At 37.5% G+C, this 26,103-nt stretch overlaps 1 protein-coding gene across 5 annotated transcripts in view; it reads left to right on the forward strand.

Annotated features, from left to right (window-relative positions):
• The window catches only part of LOC122627723 (teneurin-a), a 473,567-nt gene that overhangs the window by 89,504 nt on the left and 357,960 nt on the right, over positions 1–26,103 (forward strand). The gene's annotated exons all lie outside the window — the stretch shown is intronic.

A 26,103-nucleotide genomic window follows, 5' to 3' on the forward strand; every position in this document is an offset into this window, starting at 1 on the left:
TCTCTCTCTCTCTCTCTCTCTCTCTCTCTCTCTCTCTCTCTTTCGCTCTCTCGCGAAAATCATTCCGATAGCACTGGGAATGGCGTTTCTCTTCTCCAACAACCACCCCCATGGCTATTCCACGATTCACTAGAACGCTGGTGAAAAATGAAACGTGCAACTTCGTAAAAGCTTGCCGTCCGTTTGCAGGTCGTGTAAAATAAGCGGCTTTTTGGATTCCGATGCGGTAAGTATTGCAATGTAAGTTCAAAAATGGAATCTTTGTGATTCGAAAAAAAAAATATCAAGCATTAGTCATTTTTTGTTATGTTTTCGACGAGTATTACGTATCTTAAAGATTTCCACCACTTTGTATCATTATTCTCTTTCTCTCACGAATCAGGTATCCGGGTCGATCGTGATATACGATTAAAGGACGTGCGTTTTGTACATACATATGTAAACGTGCGCGTATATACTTATGCGTTTTGTACATATATAAACGCATATATACTTAGGCACGTATTTACATGTTCTGGATTATCCTCGGATGATTTGCAGTCACCCGGCGTAGTAGTAGAAGCAGTAGCAGCAACACCAGCACTAACAGCAGCAGCAGCAGCAGCAGCAGCAGCAGCAGCAGCAGCAGTAGCAGCGAATCGTCGTAGTGATTAATAGCGACATAAGTAATGCCGTCGCTGTTCCTACCTCCCGTGTCTAATTAAATACGTCCTCGTTCCGACGAGGCCGCTCGCACGGAACTTCCTAATTTGCTGTTTTCAAGTTTCCACGCTTTCTCGCTTTTCGAACTAGGCGAACCATCCCCCGTCCCGATAAAATGAAAGATAGAAAGAGAAAGAAAGAAAGGCAGGTGCGTTGATATATCTTCAAGTTTTGTAAAGTAAAGGAAAAGTCGATATAATGTTATCATCGGACGTTCATCGAGTTTATCGCTTTAACGCTTATCCCAGAACGTGCGCGTGCGGCCGCAAGAGCATCTCGATTCAATGAAAACTGTGTAATTCGTCGAAGCGTGAAAATGTTGCACGATGCATGTAGTACGAGGTTATATCTGTGAACGAAAGAGAGAGAGAGAGAGAGAGAGAGAGAGAAATAGATAGAGAGATAGATAGATAGATAGATAGATAGATAGATAGATAGATAGAGAGAGAGAGAGAGAGAGAGAGAGAGAGAGAGAGAGAGAGAAAGTGCATGTGCGTTATTCTCACACTACGCAGGAAAATCCCGTGGTTGATGTAGCGAGTTATTGTGCTTTGCCAGTCCAATCTCGGTCAACTTCACTCAGTAGCTGAGTGACTGAGTGCTGTGCTTCGTTTATTGACGTTTGCTTCCGCACGGAAAAACCAATTCTCCTATGGGATTCATGGCGAGAACGCATCAAGAGAGAGAGAGAGAGAGAGAGAGAGAGAGACAGAGATCATGCGGATCAGAGATTTTTTCTTTTAATAGTTCTTTAGCAAATTTGAAAAAGGATGCTCTTTGAAATCGTTTGTAACTCTGTTACTATCTTATCATTCTTTTTTCTCATAATTCATCGATATGATTTTATCATGTTTGCACGATACGAAAATCTCTTCATAAAAGTTTCTATTCTCTTATGAAATTTTATATTCTTTAAGATACAAACGCGATATCCTCTCAAGTTTCATTCTTTAACGTTTAAACGATCACGACCTCGAAAGTAACAACTGTGTTAGTAGCGAGGCCTTAGGAAGCGACGATCTTAAATAGGAAAAGTAAAAGGATTGAAAACGTGATGAATAGTGAAGGATCGAGTGAGAAACGCGTAGATTATACCTTACTTGCTTCGATAGAATTCGTTAAGTATTGCAAAGAAAATTAGAAGAGAAAGAAAGAAAAAGAGAAAAGGAGAGAAAAAGAGGGAGAGAGATATTTTCGATGTTGAATGAAAATTCGAAAGAATGAGAGAGACAGAAAGAACGTCTTTAAAAATTGAACACGTCTTTTTCGATGTCTCGAGGAGAAACTTTCGTTCCTCGGCTTTCTAGATATTTTTTATTTATTTGGTGGCCTTTAAATCATCGGCAGCAGCTGCAACCAGGAAAACGGTTCTCTAACAATCTAAACGTTTTTTCTTGCGGTAACCTATCTTATCTTCTCTCTCTCTCTCTCTCTCTCTCTCTCTCTCTCTCTCTTTCTAACTATATCGCTTCGAGGTTCAACCCATTCCACGTCCAACCTACTAATATTTAATCTGCACGAAAATTGACGCGTAGAGCCAAGACCCCTCTCCCGAAATGAAATAAAAAATTTAAGATTAACTCGAGAAGAATATCCGTCGTCGTCCTCGTCGTTGGGAAATGCCATCTCTCTCTCTCTCTCTCTCTCTCTCTCTCTCTCTCTCTCTCTTTCTGCCTCTCTACTTTAGCTCAAGGTAAAAACCTTCTTGGCTCGCGGTAATGGCCAATCCTCGAGCTTAATCAAGCAATCTGTCCTCGCGATAAAAGTAACTTTTTCATCGGGATAACTCCTCCGGGTAAAGCAAAATGCTCTCGAAGAGAAATAGAGAGATAGAGATAGAGAGACAGAGAGAGAGAGAGAGAGAGAGAGAGAGGGAGAGAGAGAAGATACGTAGAATTGTTTCGACTATATCGTCCATGAAAATTATTGATCGATCAATACGATTAATGGTACAAGTAACTACCAGTAAGGTTGCATAAAATATTCACGAACGAAGGGGATCGGATTTCTCGTTCTGTACTTCGTTTATTAATTAACTCATTTATTTGTAAGTATCGATAACATGGACGAGAAACGAAGGTTCTCTCATTAATCGTTTCGAAAAAGGATAATAATTAACCGTGTTCAAGCTGGTGTCATTGGTACTAATTATATCGGTTATCGTTTAATACTTATGTAAAGATCGATTTAAGAAGAAAGAAGAGATGAATTTATAGTTACTCGGCGAGAAAACCAATAAATTTGGAAATATCTAGGTCGGATTGGAAGTGGACTCGATTCGCCAAAGATATTCAAACGTCGCTCGGTCCAATTCCCGTTCAGTAGCTTTACCTTCTCTCTTCTATATACATATATATATATATATATGTATATGTATATATACATAGGTATCTAGGTATATAAGTACATACTTACATATATATACATTCTAATCTGCCATCGACAAGGGAAAGGAAGACGGTAATCCCGTGGATTGTTTGTTTTCCAACGTTTCGAGGCGAATCGAGAGAGAGTGCGAGTTCAGGGGTGTGCATTTTCTCCCCCTCTTCTTCCTCTCTCTCTCTCTCTTTCTGTCATATAACTGAGAGAGAGAAAGAGAGAGAGAGAGAGAGAGAGAGAGAGAGAGAGAGGGCGATGTCTTAACTGCATGCCACCGGTAAAGCTCGGCTTATCTGGAATTTATAGTAAAGCGGGTCGTTTCTTCGCTTGCCGAGAACTTTGCCCGGTACAAGCATTAAGGGGTGGCACCAGGTAATGGCCGCTTTCTACGAAATCGTTGCACGGATGAGTGGTTACCATGTCACGATGCCTAGCGTCAACCTCTTTACCTAAGGTTTCTTACTTCCTTGGTCCTTTACTTCCTTTTCACAATGACGGTCGTCCTCTTCATCGCCGTTTTCGTTGTCATCCTCGTCCTCGTCGTTATAGGTATTTCCGTACTCGGATATCCGGACGTATCGAACGACTTACTCCTTTCAACTCGAATCGACTTCGATGCAAACTTCGGCAAACTGCGAGAAGAAAATCCAAGCTTTGCTGGACCCTTTAAGACGACGAGGCCAAACTTTTAAAGTTTTCGAGAGGACCAGTGAACCAAGGAAGCAAGCAAGCAAGCAAGCTAGCAAGCAAGCAAGTAAGCAAGCAAGCAAACAAACAAGGGAGTAACCTCGTGATTTATTTTTCTACCAAACTCTTTCTACTCTTCCTTCTTTTCTTCTGATTTGCTTCGCTCGTTTAGAATCCGATAAACGCCGTGAGGATCTAGTAACAGTATAATTTCATTATCTGACCGCGTAAACAATAATTTGAATTGAAGTAATAAGCGATCTATCGATAACGATTTTGATATTGAAATTATTGTCTTATTTTCGACAGAATCGTTTAGAAATAGAAAGAAAGGAATAGACAGTGACAAAGAAAAAGAGATAGAGAGAGAATAAGAGAAAGAGAGAGATGAGTGTTCGCAATTAGGATAGGTAAGAGTCTTTAATCATGTCCCTCGTTGAAAATCGTAATCGAATTAAATTTCGCTGAAGATGCAGAGGGTTGAAGAACAGAAGGTGCCCACTTTCCTTGATTGCTCGTCATTTGGAATCTTCTTTCTCTCTCTCTCTCTCTCTCTCTCTCTCTCTCTCTCTCTCTCTCTCTATATCTATCTATCTATCTATCTATCTAGATAGAACTCTATCTTTCTCCTTTTCTATTCTATCGCAGATCGAACGTTCTCGAGCTGTTCGTTCGATAAGTCGGACAATGCGGTCTTTTCGTGAAAGTAGAAAGGAAACATCTCTGCATCATTTCACTCTTTTTGTAAAGAAGAAGAAGAAGAAGAAGGAGAAAAAGAAGAAGGAGAAGAAAAAGAAGCAAAAGATATTAACTAACGAGAGAAATCACGTTTTTCTAGAAGAAAGAAAAAAAGAGATAGAAAAAAAAATTACTCGAACACCTATTTTGTACATACATTAATACATTGTTCATATATACCGAAGTATTATATAGACATTAAATTCAGTGAACGATAAATATCTCGAGTATGAAACAACGATTATATTCTTGAGTTTATAGATGTATATACGACACCTTTGTTCGTAAACGATCGCTCGAACAGAAATTGTTGTTTGCGAATACGTCCTCGGAGGGATATTAGAGAAGATATTACCGAGTAGTCACATACTAGTAGACGATGGGATTGACGCTCTGAGAAATTAATTGTTGACCAATGCTATAATCAATAGAATTGTGTGTGGATGCGTTTCTAGAGTTAACCGACCTCTAACCCCCTCCCTCTTCTCTCTCTCTCTCTCTCTCTCTCTCTCTCTCTCTCTCTCTCTCTCTCTGAACTCCTACCAATCGAACGTTTCGACAGAGCCAGAGCTTTGTGGTAACGTTACGCTATTTACTAGCGGATATACGCTTTACCTATCTCATATCCGGTCTATCCTAAAATACATGTGAAAATAGTTTAGAATCAAAATAACGTTTTAACCTTCTATTCCCTATTTTTATCCATTTTTATTCTATATAATCTGACTATCACTTTTTATAAATTCACACTTTTTTTTTTTTTTTTTAATATTTTGAGATATTCGTATCGCCCGAGTTTTATCAGTTTCCGCATGTCGGAAAATTGAAAATGTTTGGAAAGTAGATATACGTATAATAAAGAATTCCCGAAATCAACGGCCCGTAAATACAATACAAAGAAGAAAGGAAGAGGAAAGATAGATGAAAAACTGGGAAAGATAACATAGACAACGCGAGAAAAAGGGTGAGAAAAAACATAGAGAAGTGGGAAAAAAAGTCGTGAGGTAGCTGTAGTGGATGGTATAGAGGATGTGTTAGAGGGGTAGGGGAATTGGGCCACGGTGCTATCGATGTATTCGAGTGAAACCGTATGTTCTTCGTACTCTTCCGCCTCTTCGTATCCCTTTTCGTATTCAGCTTGAAATTTCTCTCTCTCTCTCCCCTTTCTCACACTCTTCTATGCGTCGAAACGATTCGAAACCACACGCTATAGCAACTCTCTCGCAATGGTGCATCAGTAATCGTGTATGTGTCGAACCACTGACTTTCCATACGTCACATACATACCTATATCGTGTTGTCACTTATTACTCTTGTGACAAAAGAAAAGAAAAAGAGAAAGCATCAAACAATTTTTTATCTTTTTTTCTTTCTTTCTCTCTCTCTCTCTCTCTCTCTCTCTCTTTCTCTCTCTTTTTGTTTCTCTTGAAGAATGTGCAACGAAACGTTACTCTAACGTAGGTACTCGAGAAGTACATAATAGGTATTTTTCACTGTCTCTCTTTCGTTCTCTTTCTTTTTCTCTCTTTCTCTCTATCTATCTCTCTCTTTTTCTCTCTCTACTCTCACCTTTTATTTTTCTATTCTCTTCATAAGATAAAACAAAGAGAGAGAGAGAGAGAGAGAGAGAGAGAGAGAGAGAGAGAGAAAGAGATTTCATTGGTGACCTCGATGATGACGATTCTTGCCGGTTGGTTAGTAATACGGGTCCCCGTGTAAAAATATTTACTATAGTTTCGTTTCTTTTTTTTTTATTTTTTTATTTTTTTCCATTCCAAAAAATATACTCTCGGAGAGTACTTCGTGTAGAAGAGGTCGTGCTTTTTTCGGATATTAAAGGATTATACAGCCTTTGCGTGTTTTTAGAGACACACACGCAAGTAACCATGTGGATACGTTCGAAAAAGAGAAAGAGAAAGAGAGAGAGAGAGAAAGAAAGAAAGAGAGAGAGAGAGAGAGAGAATGAGGAAGAGAGACAGGGAGACAAGCGGACGAGTGAAATTTACGCTTTCGTGCAGACGGCAATGTCTTTTTTATAATCTAGTAAAGTATTTCCACTTTCGCATGCTTACTTCTCTTCGTACACGTACACATCTTTCCCGTAACTCGAGATAGCTCTTTGTACTGATATTTCGAGTACTACAAAGTTCTCTTTCTTTCTCTATTTCTCTCTCTCTCTCTCTCTCTCTCTCTCTTTCTCTTTTCCTTTTATTCATTTATGCGGATGAGAAAGCGAACATTTGTGTGACATTTTTCTCTTGGTAGTAATATTGAAAATTAGTAGGACGTTTCGTTGAGTCGATCGATCGTTAATAGTACAATAATTTCAATGGAATTGTCATTATATATATATATATATATATATATATATATATATATATATCTTTGACAAATCTATTCTAACGAAATGCTTTATTCAACGTAAGAAATAATATTTATTATTAAAGCGACAGTAAGAGGATGATGAAAAATAGGAATAAAAGTTTCTCGTGTTAAAGGAAAGAAAGATTCGTTAGGCGAATTAAGATAAGAAAAAAAAAAAGAAAAAGAAAAAAGACAGGGCGAAAGAAACGAAAAAGAAAAAACTCGCATTATAGTCTCACGTTGCGAAAGAAACAAAGCTAATTCGTTTTCTTCTACCATTTCCCTCGTGTTTTATTACAATTCCTGACATTCTTTCCGTCTTTGCTCAAAGCGACATCCTTCGTTTTTTTCGACTCAAGAGTTTCCAATTGTATACTCTTAAAGATGTTAAACCGTTTTCTTTTTCGAAGTATCTCCCATTGTATCGTTCGACCTTAATCGCTTTTTACCTAACACGTTTTAAATATATTTACTATTCTATTCTATTTTGATCCTCAAAAGATCTCGATTTATGTTTCCAGTCGTATTATTGTGCTCTACTGTCTTCTTCGTATATATTTTCTCAAAACGTTCTTTCCTATATCGTCAAATAACATAAAATATCGCGATGTTAAGCTGAAAGATAAACGAACGAAAGTTTAGAAAAGGGCTGGACGTGACGAAAGAAACGAATGCATTTGGATTTGGTCAGTGTTCCTCTGGAAAGTCATAAGTCATATTTCTCTCTCTCTCTCTCTCTCTCTCTCTCTCTCTCTCTCTCTCTCTCTCTATGTCTTTCTCTTATTGAAGTTAGAGCATGCGTATATAACAGTCTGTCGCGTTGGAGAAGTCAAAACCAGAATTCTGTACTCTGGGTCACTCGGTGGCTTTCGCGAACAGAAACTACGTTGAAGTTTCTTAACTTATTAATCGTTCGTGGTCGCCGAGCAAAACATTCCCAAGCTCTATCTCTACGTTTCTCTCTTTCTCTCCCTTTCTCTTTCTCCCCAGTATTTCGGCTTTAAGCTTACCAACCTAACTTTTCGCGGTGCGTGTTACCTCTCTCTCATTCTCTTCTGTCTCTCTCTCTCTCTCTCTCTCTCTCTTTCTCTGTCTCTCTCTCTCTCTCTGCCTTTCATCCTCTTTCTTTCTTTTCCTAGCAAAAATGAAGCGACAAATCCGTATTTCACACGATTGTCCTAGAGCTTTACGACTTTTTCGAAAGTTCTCTTTACTAGCGTGTCGTCGAACTTCTTGTTATTCGAAAGAAGAAAAGAAAAGAAGGAAGAAAGAAAGAAAGGAAGATGGAAGGTAAGAAAGAAGGAAAGAAAGAAAAGAAAAAAAAATACAGGAGAAAAGAAAATTGAGAAAACGAGGATATTCTAACGGCATGGAATAAAAGTGGACATTAAATGTGTGCTAGAAGGGATCTCTTGTCCTTGTTACCGACTGTATCAACGTAATTGCAACGAAACTTCATTTGACGCAAGCCACCCGAGGAGTCGTTATAAGGTTCGCTATAGATGAAAAGTAAATGCGCATTATGTAGAGGAATAATAACAACGTTTTGCGAATGGTAATGGCTCGTTTTTCCTTCTCCTCTTACTCTACCTTCGCTATATCTCTCTATCTCTATCTTTATCTCTCTTCGCGTTGCTGTACGACACGAATAATCTCGTAATAAACAAGTATCTTATTATGCACCTCGTTAGACTTATAAACGGCTTATCTCTTCCATCTCTCTTTCTCTTTTGCATTGAAGAGAAAAAGAAGTTTTTCTCAGCATCGAGTTTTTCTTCTCTCTTTGCTTTTTATATCATTTACATGTCCAAGAAAAATGTTAGACGAACGTTGTTTAATAAAAAAATACGTTTCGTCGTAATGGTCCCGTTGCCATGATTTTTTTAAAAAAGAAAAACGATACGAATTCATGTTTTTTTTTTTTTTTCAAACGTTCATGTTTTAACATACGTTGCATATAAACGTGTACGAAAAAAGAAAAATCGATAAACGCAAACAGTTTCTTTTATAGATAGATAGATATAATAAACTCATCGAAATCTCACAGCAAAACTCGAATCGCAAGATTTTCATATTTCAATCGTAAACAGAGTTTCTTGTTATGTTACTTGGCTCGGAGATTCGCGGCTTTTGTAACATTATTCCAAGATACATACTTCCATTCAAATTCGCTGTGTCTGACTAGTAATGCTCCAACGTGAATATTTCTTCCAAAGTGGAATTTTGCTGCAGAGTATTTTCATCCCTCTCTTTCTCTCTCTCTCTCTCTCTTTCTCTCTCTTTCTATATGTATATATATATATATCTTTCTCTCTTTCTTTCCCATCTTTCTCTTTCTCTCTGACAGTCTCTTTCCATTTTTCCTTTGCTACAGTTTCTCGCGATTCAAATACATCCGATGATTTGTTTCTCTGATGTGAAACGTATAATGAGAGGTATATATAGATATTGTAGGAAAATCTGCCTATAAATATAATCCGATCGTGCTTCGAAATTGCCTCAAAGTATTTATACAAACTTCTCGCAGCCATTGATAACGTTTCCGATGGAAAATACAAACAGGGAAATAGTTCCGACTTTGTAGGCTTTACGATAAGTCTTACAAGTTATAATAACGATGTATTAAATATTCCCTCGTTTAATTTAATTCCTGAGAACGAAAGTATTGTCGCTAATGAATGTTTCTCGATACAGGAAAAGTTCAGAAAAATTGTTGCAACTTTCACTTGTGAAATAATAAATGTACGCATATATTATAATACGTAGGGCGTTTCGACAACTTTCGACAATTTTTCATTAAAAATATTTTTCTTCGGTACCGAAAGTGCCTATAGAATCATGACGAAACACTCTGTATATATAAATAATACAAATTCTGTTCTTCTTTAGCGTATTCTGTTAGTGATCGAACGTAACGCTCGCTTTTATTATTTTATTGAAATTCATGCAGACTTTATTATGCAAAGTAATCTTTATCGTTTCATAAACTCTTACGGATCGTCAAGAGAGTTAGAATTTTTGCGTGAACAAGTTTAGGAGTAGTACGAATTAAACCGAATCCCTCTTTCTCCTCCTCTACCTACGAAATACATTAGAAAATAGTTCACGAGCGAAGGAATTTTAATGCCATTGTTCGTGGCTGACTCTTTCACATATTTTATGAAATTATCTACTGGAATTATGGCGCGAACTTAATAAGTAAAATAAAAGAATTTATTTTATGAATTCCATATCGGCTTTCTTTTTTAATATTTTTCGAAAGTATACTTTTAATATTTAATTCACGTTGGGTTGGACGTTTAACACCTATTTATTCGCTCTCTCTTTCTCTTTTTTTCTTTTCGCAGTACGAAAGAAAATAGCTAAAGGGGTATAATGAACTCTGGTGTAAACGGTGTAGAGAGAAGACACCAGAATAATTATCAGCATCATCCCCACTATGCCGAATGCATAAATATTCATAAACCGTTTCAAGATATTCCAACTAACAGGCAACGTTCTCCGCGAACCTTGTCCTTAATTAACAGCTCGATAAAATGGATTGTTGATGAAGTTACCGCCGAGATTCTTCGACAGTAAGATCTTGACTATACTAACAAAGCCACTTGCTGGATTTTATAAGATCACATAATAATTCAGAAAGATATCGAATATCTATAATAACTATTTCTTTTATCGGTAATCTAAACCATCGAACATCTCCTTCGACTAATCGTTTTTCTATTATAATAATTCCATGAACCATCAGTTCTCGAGTACTCATGATAATAATTGCTTTTTGCTAATTAACGAACGACGAAAACGCACTTGAGATAAAACGAGAGATTCGATTTAGGTGCGGCCAAGAGTGAAGCACGAACCGTCAATATTTCTTCGACGATTATTATAATTTCCAAAATTTCCTGTAGAAAATTTACGTTGTATCATATTTTCGATATCTCAGAGATACTCTCAATATTTCTCTCTCTCTCTCTCTCTCTCTCTCTCTCTCTATCTCTGTATCTCTCTCTCTCTTTCTCTGTCTATCTCTTTCTCTCTAAGTCAAATCACAATTTTTAAAGTAAACTTTCAAACTCGAACCACCGTGAATTGAAGTACTTCTAATTAACTTCATAACAAACTTAAGACGGAGTAATGCGAACGAACGAGCGTTCTCTTAGCCACCTTACGAAAACGACTCCGCGGAAACGTTCGTTCGTTTGTTCGTTCCAACGTTTAACGTAGTAATTTGTCGTTAATATTCCATCGTCGTTGCACCTTCTTCTTCTTCGGTCCACGGAATGTGAATTTTCGTCTTAAGCAATTTTAAGAGGAAACGACTTGATCTTGTTACTCGAAATACCACCGGTACTTTCCATATTTATTGTGCAACGAACTTGCTTATTTCTCACTCTTCTGTTCATTGCAACGTCTTCTTCTACAGAAGAATATTAAGTTTCTCTTTACAATGAGAAATTCAAGGAAAGTCGACAATTTTTAAAGACCTCGATAAGTTATTTAATTCTTCAAATTATACTCATTTTCATCTCTGATTTGATCTTTCTTTCTTCCATTCTTTTTTCTTTTTTTTAATTATTGATATATCATGTATGCATGTACGTACACGTATACTTTGAAAGCAATTTTTCAATAAGATTATATTCTACTAATTTATTGTATTAACTAAATGAATTGTCACAAACGTGCGCGCGTTAGCGATGACTTCATAATATAAAATCTTAATATACGAATGAACCGAAGCAAAGATATAACGAGAATTAATTTTACCCATTTTCATAATTCGATAAACATCTCCAAAAATTAATTTAATCCGTTTCTGATGCATTTCTGGATTGTAAAATTCGTCGTTAAGTTTCAATTCGAACGATAATAACTATAGTTCCTTTTTAAAAAAGAAAACGATATTCAATGTTTCGTCTACGTTTCCTCACAAATATAATACACACACACGCGCATACACGTCGTCGCGTTGTAAGTGAGATCGTAGAACATCATCCTCTCCTTTCACTAGGGTTAACGCGATTCGAGTATCGCACGAGGCAAGTCGAGGCAATTGTCTGTAAATGATGAATGTCTCTACGAGCTGGATAGGAAGCACGGTGTTACATGTAGGAGAGCAGAGAATAGCGTAGTAGGGGTTGTGAGTAGGTGGGAAGAGGCGGGTTAGAGGGATCAAATGACAATTACCACCGTAGAACGACCCTTGGACAATGACGTATGTACCACTTCATGCTAGTCGAGAGCAAGAGAGAGAGAGAGAGAGAGAGAGAGAAGAGAGAGAGAGAGAGAGAGAGAGAGAGAGAGAGAGAGAGAGAGAAGCATATTCCGTCCTGACACAAAGGATAATGCATGCTCCTTCCAACGGCCTTCAACGAAGACGCTCCTTAACGTCGTAAGCCTCTTTTCTTGCGATTAGAATTCACGAGCGGATCGTTCCGACCCAAAAAGCTCGTTCTTCGGATTTATAAAGTTCAAGGAAATGAAAAAAGGATCGATATCTCGAGGCATTTACCGATCTTATTAAGATTATTATTAGCATTGTTTTAATACGACGTTAAAGTAAAATCGTGTTTATATTTTACACACATAGGAGAGCGATAGATTTATTTTTGATTATTAAAGATTATTATATTTCAAATGATTAGGAAAAGGTGAGAATGATTAGGAGAATACGATGGAAAAGGATAAGAATCTAGTCGATAAGTTAAAGGACACGTAAGAAGCACGGTGAGAACTAACTTCTGTAGGAGGTCGAAAGTTTTGCTCCAGTTCGGAATTGATTGCAAGACTAGGGACTCTCATTGCGAATAGTTCTGGAAATAGAAGGAAGCTCGAGAAAGCTCTCGCGAAATCGGCTCATCAGTATCGTAATAACGTTGTCGTTTTAGTCGTCTCGTCGTCGTCGTTATCGTAGTTTCTAATGTAGACGTAAAAGTAAACGATAGTTATTAAGAGTAAAAGAGAAACGGAAGATTCTACTTGTTTTCTTTTCCCTTTCCTTTCGTTTCATTTAATTATTCATCGAACTAGACAGGTATTACGTAACCGAATTTAATCATGATCGGATGCGTCGATAATGTAACAGTTGCGCGTCTAGATCGTTCGTCGCTTGAATTTCAAATGAAACGTTCCTCGCCAGATGCGACGTCTAATTTGTGAATAAGAAAATTCAATTTGCGTTCTTAACGCTTTTCCAAACAAACTATGTAAAAAAAAAAAAAGAAAAGAAAAGAAGGAAAAGGAAGAAAGGAAAAAATGTTTCTTTTCTTTTCATTTTTCATTCGCGAAGTATACGTAACGATCTCTTGCATAAAGGACGTTTCCTTTTTTTCCTTTTTCTTCTTCTTCACTTTTTCTTTTTTATATGAACTACTACCTAACGCTGAGTCGTCGTCGTCGTCGTCGTCGTCGTCGTCGTTGTTGTTGTCGTCGAGCAACAGCACGTTTAAAAAGAAAAATTAAAGAGGAAAACGAACTTATTTTTCGAATGTATCTGCTGTTCCGGTGCTCTATTTTTACCTCGTGCTACTTATCCCTTCTTCTTTTTCTCTATATCGCGACATTCGTTAAGGCTTATTTATCTCCGAACGTTTTTCCATGCAAAAAAAGAGAAAGGGTGGGAGAAAGGTAGAGAGAGAGAGAGAGAGAGAGAGTGAGAGAGAGAAACAAGATGTTCGCGTACGAGCTTTTTTCGTTATCGATACTCGTATATCAACTGCTATTCAATCAAGATATCTTGTTCCAAGGCTAGCTACAAACCATCCCTAAGCACCAATCATGACGGCTGCGCTTGATAGATGGATTCGATTCACGATAAAGGTATAGCCGGTCCTTGGAATCTTAACGGACATATAAGGCTTATTTATAATCTTTCGATCGATCAATCCACGTCGATCGTCATCAGTGAAGTCTCGAAAAGAAAACACCGCTTTTCCTTCTACATTGATAATAAAGAATCCTTCTCGTCTTCGATATCATAATAATCTGTCGAACGAGATATCTATAAGACTTCGTCGAAAGGGGTCATCGATTATAAGGAGCTTTCTCGATTTATGACGAACAATATAAGACCCATGGAAAAGAAAATCAAATGTATTATTAAACTCGAATATGTTTTCGATCATGTGCGTCGACATTTTTAAGATTCTTCCTGATGTTCGATCCAATTAAAAATTTTCTTTAAATTATTTCCATCTAAGATCGATTAATGAAAGATTCTTCTTCACTCGAAATAGTAAAAATAAACTGAGTGATAAAACTTTATGGACTTTCTAAAAGTTCGATCATTAATCCTATGCTTTCGTATACTTAGTTACTAAAGTCGAATTAATCCGTTTGATTTCTAATGGTATCGTATATAAAATAAATATTATCATATATATTGCATTTGCATTTTATCCCTTGATATGCTCGCTTTTTTATTTTTCTATCATTTTGTATTCGAAAGATATTCATCGTAGACAGTTATTCAATTTTTTCGAATATATACTATATTATTATAATATTTATACTATGAAGGAGATAGGTTTTCTAGGAAATTATATAGGTTGATATGCCAACCTATTTCCAGAGAATGAATGCACATCAGTTAGAAGTATGTATACGAACAAGATTCTTGTCACTTGTCTTGACGTCACATAATTTTTTTCTCCTATATATATATATATATATATATATATATATATATATATATATTTATATAGGTCACTATACTAGCGTATTTTCAGGAAAAATGTGGGTCAAATACGAGGATGTATGGAAACAAGATTTTTTAGCAAATGTCTCGCCGATGTAGTTCACTATTATTTTTACTTATTTATATAAGTTAACGTGTTATTATGCTTTTCATTTAAATATTTCTATAAGGAAATGGATTAAAAAATATTTATCGGAATAATCAAAAAATAAACGTTGTAAAGTATTGCGATTGTTTTTCTTTCTTTTCATTTACAGATCAATCGCAAGTATATCTTCTTAACAACGTGTATACATTTTTTTTATTTTTTCTTATCCTTTTATACTTTATTATTTTTTTTTTTTTTTTTATACAAACACCTTGCTTATGGCACATGATTCTATTTAAAGAAAAATGCAGATGAATTTTTTACAGAAGTGCGTCAGGTGCACGAAGCTCACGCAAGATTTTCCAACGTCGTTAATCTTTCAAAGGACGAGAAAACCGGCTGCTTCTTTTTTAGAGTCGCTAGCTTGGTCGTTTCGTTCGATACACATGCACATACAGTAGTGTGTGTTACGTTCGAAACATATTGCAAATCCATTACGAGCCGGTAGCTCTCAGGCTCGTAAAGTTTATCGCGTCATCCACGGTCAAGCGCCCTCAAAATGCGTACTCGATATTTCCGTGGTCCTCTCTCGCGTTCATGCTACTCGCCAAGTGCATTCCTCTGCACTCCTAAACCATAAAACTTTGAATTCCCGTCAAGGAAGATGTATCGTCGCTGTTGGTCGTCGTCTACGTTGCCGCAATTTACGACTTTTTGCGAATTCGCTTCGAGTAAATTAATTTCGATAAAGGTGAAAGGCGGTAAGCGGAGAGTAGTGTATTGATGGAAAGTTTTCGTTTACGGCCATTGGGTTTCCTAATGGAGAAAGAAAGAAAGAAAGAAAGAAAGAAAGGAAGAAGGAAGGAAAGAAAGAAGAAAGAAAGAATGAGAGCCAAAAATTGTACGTGCGAGAAAGAAGAAGAAAAAGAAATTCTCGGTTTCCCTTCTCAATTTTTTTAATTATACTCAATTTTGTTGCCTCGTGATTTCTTTTATTCGTGAAAAAGAAAAAGAGAGAGAGAGAGAGAGAAAGAGAGAGAGTGAGGCCACTCTCGCCTCCATTTTACTGATTTCGACGTAACGAAGGAAAACATTTAAAACGCGGCCTCAACTCGAAACTTTTTCTTGGCATTTCGCATTCGTGCTTTCAGGCTTCCATTCTCTTTTCTCTCTCGAGTTACTACCAACACCGTGGTGTTCAGTCTTTTTTCTATATTCAGTACTTTATACGATAATTTTTAACGCTGATCCTCAATTTTCTTTCTTTATTTCTCTTACTCTGTCTGTCTGTCTCTCTCTCTCTCTCTCTCTCTCTCTCTCTCTCTCTCCTTTTCCTTCTCTATCCTCATTGTTTCCAGCCATCAAAACGAGAAAAATCGTCAAAAGCGAGATATTAACTCTTCTCGACGAGAAGCAGAAGAAAAAAGGATTTTTCTAAACTTCGATGAGATTTCATCGTTTATAACAAAGTAGTTTGAAATGAAAGAAGCGAACAAAAATTCTTCTTCCATCACTTTTATTCCTCTTCTTCTTCTTCCTTTTAACTCTATCATCACGAAGCTTTCCTACGATTTCTCTAACTTGTGTAAGGCGCTGACTTTCGATCGATCTGGGTCCACTGACCTACATTAAAATCCGAAACGCGACGACGCCGAGATAGGACTAGAAAGAGAAAGAGAGAGAGAGAGAGAGAGAGAGAGAGAGAGAGACAGAGAGAGAGAGAGAACGTGAGAACGACAGAGAGAAAGAGAGAGAGAGAGAGAGAGAGAGAAAGATAGAGAAATACAGAGAGAGGAGAACGAAAGAGTAAGAGTGAGAGAGAAAGGGGTGAGGAAGAGAGAACTAGAAGGAGAGGGAAATACCAGGACAATCCCCACGGTCGATCGTGTATTTGAGAGCTGGATAAATGGGGGATCGGTAGGTGGATTAGATACGGCGACCGATCGAAGTGGGAGTGGGAGTGGGGGTAGGTGAACCGTAAGGTCTACGCTAAACACAGTGTTAGAGTAAGAGTAAGGGAGAGAGAGATATACACAAAGAGAGGGGAGGAAGATACGCGTATGTAGAACGCGTTACATCCCTCGCGGCAGTCGTCGTTAGGTAGTGGGGAGAGAGGAGTCACTTGACCTTTCGACTCGACATCGTGATCCGTCAGTTACAAGCAATTAAGCACAGTGGCGTACATGCTCGAGCGGAGCGTCATCTGCAGCCGGTTCTACTTATCTGCTGGCCGTTCGAACCCGATGTAACCGGTATTATCAATCTGGTGAGCATATCGTGTCTCGGCAGCCCTACCCTGTACCACTACTAACAGTACTAGCACCCCACCAGCTATCAGACTAATCTACTCAGCCGTCTATATATGTATGTGGTGTGTGTGTGTGTGAGAGAGAGAGAGAGAGAAAGAGAGAGAGAGAGAGATTGGATAGGTGCGGGGCCTGAGCTTCGATGGTGCAAACATCGCCATTGTGTCTATCCGTTGGACTGCACTGCGGGTATACTCAGGATAATAGCATTGAAAATGATTCTATTCTCGGAAATAATGGCACGAACTCGCGCATCCATTTACGCATATAATGCGAGATATACTCGCCTCGACGAATATGCTTCTCTCCTTATATTTTTTTCCGATATGAACTTACTTATATACGATCGTAGTAAGAGCATTCGCAAAGAAATAATTTTATTCGTAAAGAATACGTTGTGCGTTAATATCAAAGGAAAAGTTAACGTTAAATTTGAACTATTTAGAGTTTAGAATTATTTCGTAGTAATGTTTATCATAGCAATGTTTATTTAGAAACTTTTCTTATTCGTACGTACTATTATTGTTATCAATATCATCAATGTTTACATGAGTTTTAATGAGATGTGAAATACAAATTCACAAGGACGTTCCTTTTTGTTGTATACTCGAGATCGAAATTTATCTCTTCAAATAGGAACGTACTATGTTCTTCACGATTATTTTGTACGATGTACGGTATTCAATACGAAAGATCGAATAAGATCGGTGAGAGAGATATAGAGAAAATCTGATAGGAATACTCGTGCGACGCATTTACAGTTTGAAAACCGAGCGGTCGATGCTTATTGCAAGACAGAGAGAAACGATGTGAAGGTGGCAATGAACAAGAGAAAGAGATATATATGTATGTGTATATATATATACATATATATATACAGAAGAGTATAGGTGAGGGAAAAGAGAGAGAGAGAGAGAGAGAGAGAGAGAGAGAGAGAGAGAGAGAGACAGAGGCAGAGAGGAGCTGGAGAAACTGTATTAGTGACAATGGAGTGGATACGCGTAACGGCGGCACGTACCGGCAGGAATTCGTTTGTTTCGACAAATGGAATTGGTAACAGGATTATGACCATTACTTCCTTGCATCGCAACTAGCAGAGAGCCAGCGACGGCTTTCTAGTAGCATCGGCCACTCGTCAGGTTCGTGGTAATGGCATCGAACTCGCCTACCACCCTCTTGCTGCATTACCTAACCCCAACCTACACCATATTACGCCACAGGAATACGGCAAACGACCGTGATAAGTCCGAAATTCTGTGATTTCAACTTTCTTCTTTCTCTTCTTCTCTTTCTCCCCTCCCTCTTTGTTTTTTGTGTCTCGTACGCGTATTGCAACCCTCCGCATTCTTCTTTTATTTCTTCTTTTCTTTCATTCCTGCAACGAAACAATTTTGCGAAATAAAGGTTCCAATTACGCGAAGTGTGCGTTGTGGAAGGAGAAAACGAGAGAGAGAGAGAGAGAGAGAGAAAGAGAGAGAAAGAGAGGGAGAGAGAGAGAAAAAATAAAAGCTCCGTCCATCGACCCACTTTCGAGCGTGGTATTGTACACGAGCAGCCTGGTGGACGCAGAGTATAAGAGTGAGAGAGAAAGAGAAAGAAGTAGGGGAGAGAGAGAGAGAGAGAGAGAGAGAGAGATAGAGTAGGGAAACGTGCAGGTGCACGTGCGATAATTAATCCCCGTTAAATTGTCGCGAGTTAAAGCCGCCGCGGTGTATATACGGTTTGCGACGTCCATCCCCCCTCTAACGCTTCCATCCCCTCTTTCTCTTACAACCACTATCACGCAACACTAATAAAACTGCCGATCGTTAGTCTCGATGTGTTGGGTTGTCGGTGTCATTAATTTATTGTTTCACTTACTCAACGAATAAGCAATTAGTATCACTCTCCTTCTCTCTCTCTCTCTTTTTCTATTATATTTTTGTTTTGTTTTAATTTCTTTGTTATTTCTTAAGTTTTATTTGTTTTTCTGTTAAGGTTTATTACAAAGGAATATTATTCACTATAATAATTTATTTGTTATTCAAGCGAAACAAAATTTGATATGGTAAATTCTCTTTGGATGAGCTAAAAAGGAATTTCGTTGGTGCAAGCTAACGTTAATGGCGTTTAGAAACTGCGGAAACGTTACGCTACTACTACTACTCTACTACTACTGCTATAATACTACTACTACTTTTGCTGCTGCTCCTGCTGCTGCTACTGCTACTGCTGCTGCTGCTGCTGCTAGTGATGCTGCTGGTGCTGCTGCTGCTGCTGCAGAGGATTAACGCGGAGAGTCTAAAATTAGCGCGTTGTTGAAATGCACCACTTTTTTCGGCATCTATGAGCTTTCCGTTCATAATACAACAGGAGTAACTTTAGACGCTGAAAGATTAGGATTCTCTTTCCGTGCTGTGTAAATACATTTCGCGTATCTTTTATCGATGTTAGTTACATTTTTGAGATCATTCGGAATTATTCAAAAGGATTTAATAAATGCAAGAAACATTTATCGAAGGTATTAGTATCTTTTTAGAAAACAGTATCGAATTTTTCGTGCCAAGGAGAACAAGGCATTTAGCTGTCGAACATATTTTTTTCATTCCTCGAATCTCCTCCTTCTATTTCACTGCAAAGTGCAATTCTCGAATTTCCCGAATCTACTTACCGATTCCGTCGGAGAAAAGCAGGTAGTTTCGACGAATTAGTTTATCGTTTCCGACGAGAAGAAGGTGAAATCAACGAGAGAGAGAGAGAGAGTGAGAGAAGGTATATCTTCTTAAAGCTTTTTCTTCTGTCGAAGAGAAAAATAGAAGAAGCTTGGAGAGGTCCGATAAGCCGAGAGTAACGGAGATGCATTTCTTCCAAGATACGAAATTTACGAAGCGCGTGAGATGTGCAGACTCGTAATCTCTCTCTCTCTCTCTAACACACACACACACACCCTCTCACTCTCACTCTCTCTCTCTCTCTCTCTCCCTTTCTCATTCTTTCTCGAAGTAATAAATTCATAAATGCCGATGAATCAGAATTTATTACCCTACGTCGCTAGCTGATCGGATTTCCTCTTTCAGCTTTTTTTCTTTTTCTCTCTTCCTCTCTCTCTCTCTCTCTCTCTCTCTCTCCCTTTCTCCCTTTCTCTCTTTCTTCCTCCTTCTTTTCTTTTTCCCTTTCTTTTTTCTTTTTTGAAAGAAGAAAAGAGGAAACTTTTTATTCACAATTGCTAGCGCGAGAAACGGATATTACAACGGTACAAGGTTTTACACTGATAAAACGCTCCCGGACAGTCTCGCTTTCCGACGGACAGACGTCAAAAGCAGATTCTTTTCGTTAATTAAGCGTAGATTCGTTGGTAAGAGGAAAAAAGATAAAGAGGCGATGGTGGTAGTGAAAGAAAATTATACGCTCGCGGAAAGAAGAAAGAAAGAGGCAGGAGTGGTTTTCTTGTATATTGCGTATATTCCCTTACTTGCAGATTCCTTGTTTTTCTCTCCTCCAACTTCTACGTTACGGATACAGAAGGTAACTACGACAAGTAGATAACAGAACGAGCTAGAAGATGTATTTTACACAAAGCACCAATTAACCTTCCGTAAGAACTTTATACTCTTTTGAAAACTCACTCGAATACGATGCTCGTGTAGATGAATTAGGATCAAAATCAAACCGCACCAGTTACTATCTTTACTACTACTACTATCTAGTCGATGTGCGTTCCATTTTCAAGAGCCTTGCAATACTGCAACTTTCCTTTGTCCGAGGATATTGACTTGCTTGACTTGGTCGCTTTCTATCTCTCTTTCTCTCTTCTTGTTTCTTTCGCGATGAAGAAGAAGATCGCGTAATTGAAGTTGCGAAGTTTCTTAACTAAGAGCTCGTCAAACAGCACGATATATGTACTCAGCTTGAACTTTTTCTATCTTTCACCTTTTCCGAGAATATTACGGAATATTCTTGGGATTAAATTAATAACCTACTATAATTGAGATTCCGCATTAATCGATTTTATTCTTAAGGAGAAAGACAGAGAGAGAGAGAGAGAGAGAGAGAGAGAGAGAGAGAGAGAGAGAGAGAGAGAGAGGGAGAGTTGAATTAACGTGAGAGTGGACAACAGTCACATCAAATGATCCTCGATTAGCTAGTTGGGCTAATCGTCTCATAAGAGTTAACGCGTCGCGGCAAACGTGTCGGCTTAACTCGCGTCGAGTGGCAATCCGGATGAAATCACTGTCTGTGTCCACAATGGCGAAAGCATGTGTGGTGGTCGTGTGGAGATCGCTAGCTAGAGAGAGAGAGAGAGAGAGAGAGAGAGAGAGAGAGAGAGAGAAACAGGGACAGGTTGTACAATGCGTATAGGTAAACGGTACACAAGTGGCAGTAGCAACTGCAGCAATGGCTGCCTAGTAGTTGTAGTAGTAGTAGCAGTAACAGGAGTAGCGGTGCCAGCTAATGAAGATGTTTGTCAATACTGACACGTTAGTATATGCTGTAACGGTTACTCGACTCTATGCCTTAGGTTCGACTATAGCAATCTCCTCCTCCTCCTCCTCCTCCTCCTCCTCCTCTTCCTCCTCCTCCTTCTCCTCCTTCTCCTGCTTCTCTACCATGTCTCCTTCCTGTCCGTTCATCGAGCCTGTACATGCTTGCTAGAGCACTGCTCTGCAACGTAAGGTCCTTGGCTAACCCGATGGTACTCGGAGCTCAACGGAGTAGGCAAGACGTGCTTCGTTACAGTTAATATCGAGTTATAACCGAATCACGTTGCGTTGGAAGCAAGTTAAATCTTACTTAGGCGTTCCAGGCGTTACTCACTGACAATTAACTCCGCCGTCACCCTAACTAGACACGTGGGGCAAGCTCGACTGGGATCGAGAAACTGAGTGCATCTTATCTTCAAAGATAATATACTGAAAATCGACGTATCTAGCATGTAAATTGTAGTAAAATTTTATTGAGTCTTCGTCTCTATTCGTTCGTAGAACATTATTATTCATAACGATTTGAAGATCTTTTCTTTTGTAAAGTTCGATTAAATTTATAATTAGATCTTATGATTATTTTTCTTTAAAATTCCGATTATTTTCTTTAAAAATCGTGATTAGTATTATTGCGAATTAACATTACTCTGTCATTAAGTAAGGTATGTGCGAGTTAGGTTTGAAATTCGTATTGAATTTCCCCCGACAATCGACGTGCCGTTAAAGCAGTCTCGAACGAGATATATCGACATACTACTGTCGCTTTACAGCCGTGAGCCACTTCCAATGGCCTTTCAAAGGATTTCGAAAGTTTCCTTCGATAGTTGGCAAATATCGATCCCGAGCGTAGATACACGTCAACGGTAATTTTCGACTTCGACCTGAATTTTTCGTACTCTCCTATAGTTTTCAAGCATAGACCGTGCTGCTGAACCGCGCTTGTGCAATCACTAGCGTGTAAAACGTTTACTCCCTGTAACTTTTGATGAAAATGAAATTTTTCTATTTCGTTCGAAGTTTTAAACGTATCTCGACATTCTCTAAATATGTGTATGCGTTTCTATGTGCATGTAACAAATTTATATGTTCGTTGCCTTTGTAAAAATAAAAATGATTACATTTAAAGATACGTTTATTTCGTGGATTTATGGAATTAGATTAACGTTTATTTTAACATACAGAGATACCATTTTTCATCGCAGTTTTATAATGATTATACTCAAATGTATCGTCCAAAATATTTATTCGTAAAATCATTTTTTTCGATTAGTTCGAACTCATAATATCTAGACGATATTCAGAATTAGATGCAGCACATGGTGTTATCGTAAAGACTACAAAATAACGTTCGAATCCTGTATGAAATAAAAGGGAAAACCACAAGAGGTTTTTCCACATAGGTAGGTGTCAGCGATTCCGCACGCAGCATCCCCATTTTACGAGCAACGCAGCTGTTTCGAATCGGCTTAGTTCTCGAACGCCTAGCTTCACGAGGATTTTACATCGAATCTTCTATTAGGTTCAAGGAGATTTTCATAGGATCACCGTTGGTTCACGCCTTCAGATTTTTCGATGGACCATATTCTCTCTCTCTTTCTCTTCTTTTCTCCCTCGTTTTTTTATTATTCCCCTTTTTTATTCTCTTTATTTCCGCTACGCAAATTCTTAATCAATTTTAATCTGATAATTTTATTTACGTAATATTATTTCCGTAAATCTTTAAAATTTTATTTCATTTATTTGTTCTTAGTTTTGTTTATTATAAATCTATATATATATATATATATATATATATATATATATATATATATAATTTGAATTTACGTCTACTTATATCTATCTTTAATTAGTATTATTCACGAATGACTCATACATTCGATTTCATTGACACACACATACACAACATTCATACACAGTCACACTTATTCATACACATACTTATTCCTTCTTTTCCAAAGAAAATACGTGTCATAAAAATTTGGTTTTCGAGATCGTGATTCTTCTTCTTCTTCTTCTTCCTTCCCTTTATAGTATTCTTCCCTTTTCTTGTAGCACGTAGGTACGCTCTCGCTTCGATAAACCTCGGCAGTGACGTGCTTTATTACGTTACTACGGATATACTTACGTTATACCAGCGCGATCATCAATTTTAAAGTTACACGAGGAAAGTTTATTCCGCTCTTGTGGCGTATAGGACGAAGCTATTGTGAAGTTGTAGGAGTTGTCGAGACCTAGTCGACCCTTTTCCCCACCTCATCTCTTCCTTCCTTCCTTCTTCCTCTAGGATGAACGAAACCCTCACATGTTCTCTCTCTCTCTCTCTCTCTCTCTCTCTCTCTCTCTAACTTCAGTCAAGGAGGCACATACTGTTGTTACGCTTAACACGTTACGTTCCACTCAATCTGTATTCTCTCTCTTCTCTTTCTCTATTTTTTCTCTTTTTCTTCGTCTTTATAAAGAACTTTTCTCTCATACCGAACAAAGCTGCTTTTACATAACTCATTGAATTCACTTTAGCAACAATTTTTAATATTCTCGTTAAGCCGGACATTATTGTCTTTTCTCGTTTTTGTAAATAGAAATAAATTGGAGTATTTTCAGTAAATCGTTAAATGAACATTTATTATATTCGTTGGTAATGTAGTTGTATTACTAAATAATCATTACCTCCTGCATGTTCGATGTTAGAATTAGTCCATTTAATTTGTATAATTGATATTATAGATCATCGACGAGAATTTCATGGGAAACGATCATCTTATATTCCGCACTTCGATCTAATTAAATTTATTAATTAGTATCGATTAACACGTTCTACATGACACGTAGATATTTTCAAAAGTATCGTAATGTAACATGAAAATATATGATATAAGTACGTATACGATGTTTTCGTTTTAATTGTATTAATTTTTTTATTTCGTAGTCTCTAATTTCACTGATTAAATTTACCAGTTTGCAGATTCCATATCGTAGATGTGTTTTACTCTACGATATTCGATAGTATGCACGAAAATGGATATCGTTTGTATAATATAGGTTAGCTTTTGTTGATGATCGAACGATTATTATCGTGTTCGGATTTCGTTTGTAGACAATCATATCGAAAATACGCTTTACGCGAAAGCGAGTGCGCTGTTTGTAAAAAAATAAAAGAGGTAAAAAATATTTCATTGATATTTTCAGTGAAATTTTATACTTTATATCATTCTCTCTTCCGTCGTTTAAATTAACATTCCGGAACACAGATTGATATTGATTAGAAGTAAACTTGATTGGACTACGAAGGATTAGATCGGTCCATCGGAATTCGTTAGTTTATGCGTCTTTAAATCGCATCTCGTATACAGGACGAATCGATGCGTTACGTATTATCATCAGTGTACATTGCAGTGTAATATCGATAGATGTTGCTAGCAACGATAACAATTTACTCCTAGTAATTCGAGTTGAACGACCAACCCCGAGATCTCTAAGCTTCTGCCGTATAGAGAAGCGACGCGTAATGATTTTGACCCAATTCGGTAACGGAAGTGTCTGATTTATCGCACGTGCTACGTTAGCTGAAAAAGATGTAGGAGAGAATTGCATGAAGCTATCAAGATGCTGTCAGATAGATCATATCGATCGTACAAACTAGTATTATGTTATCGACGTATATACGTACGTCATTCAAATTTACCTAATGAACTTTTTCTAGATGGCAATTAAAACGTTGCCATGGATTATCGGATTACTTAACTTGAATATCTCATTAAATTCTCTAATAATATAGTACTGGTATATTCTTATGTTATTACTATTATCGTAGGATTCTCGTATTTTCTTTTCCTTTTTTTTCTTTTCTCTTCTCTTCTTTTCTTTTCTTTTTTTTTTTTCTTTTACTACGTAGATTCGAAAGAGAGCAACGCGTATTATGCAATCTTATAATTTATCTTCTCCGAGAAAAGGAACATAAAAATTTGTAAGACATTTTAGCAGTGCGATCTGACAATAAATAATGTTTTACGAATACACGTAGATGCAAGCATGGATAAGAGATTCCTCGCGATAAATTCGACGGATAATCGGTGTACGGCATATCGAATGTAGCCCGCAGGAATAAATATGCGTTTTTCGATCGATCCTATCTTCCGACAATGTGCGGAATAGTACGAAGGAGCGATGACAATATACCATACACACACACACACAGGTATATATATATATATATATATATATATATATATACTCCATAGTAAAATAATAGAACGCTAATCGATGCTCGTGTATGCCTTACACCTTTATTTCACTTTTATTTTTTCTCGATAATTTTCTTTTTCTCTTTTATCGTTTGATCTTCGATCTCTACTATATAATGTTTTCCTGTTCTAAAAATCCTTTAAACAGATTTCTTTTTTATCGATTTCATTAAGAAAATTTGATGAAGAAAATACGATAAAAAAAAGAAAATTGGGAATAGTAATTATCTCAATGATACTTCTGGACGAAGAAATACTATCACTAGCGTGTAAGTTATGTCACGTAGTTTTGAAGTAGAATCTCTGTCATGGCTGATGAACTAAAGTCCACTAACCTCGTTACAAGTTAAGTGAGTTAGATTGGGTGCCGTAAATTATCCTTGGTCACCTCTTAAACCATTCTAATCCTTTCTTATCGACGTTTATGAAGCTTTACTAACGT

The sequence above is a fragment of the Vespula pensylvanica genome, chromosome 3 (genome assembly GCF_014466175.1).
Source record: "Vespula pensylvanica isolate Volc-1 chromosome 3, ASM1446617v1, whole genome shotgun sequence".
NCBI lineage: Eukaryota > Metazoa > Arthropoda > Insecta > Hymenoptera > Vespidae > Vespula > Vespula pensylvanica.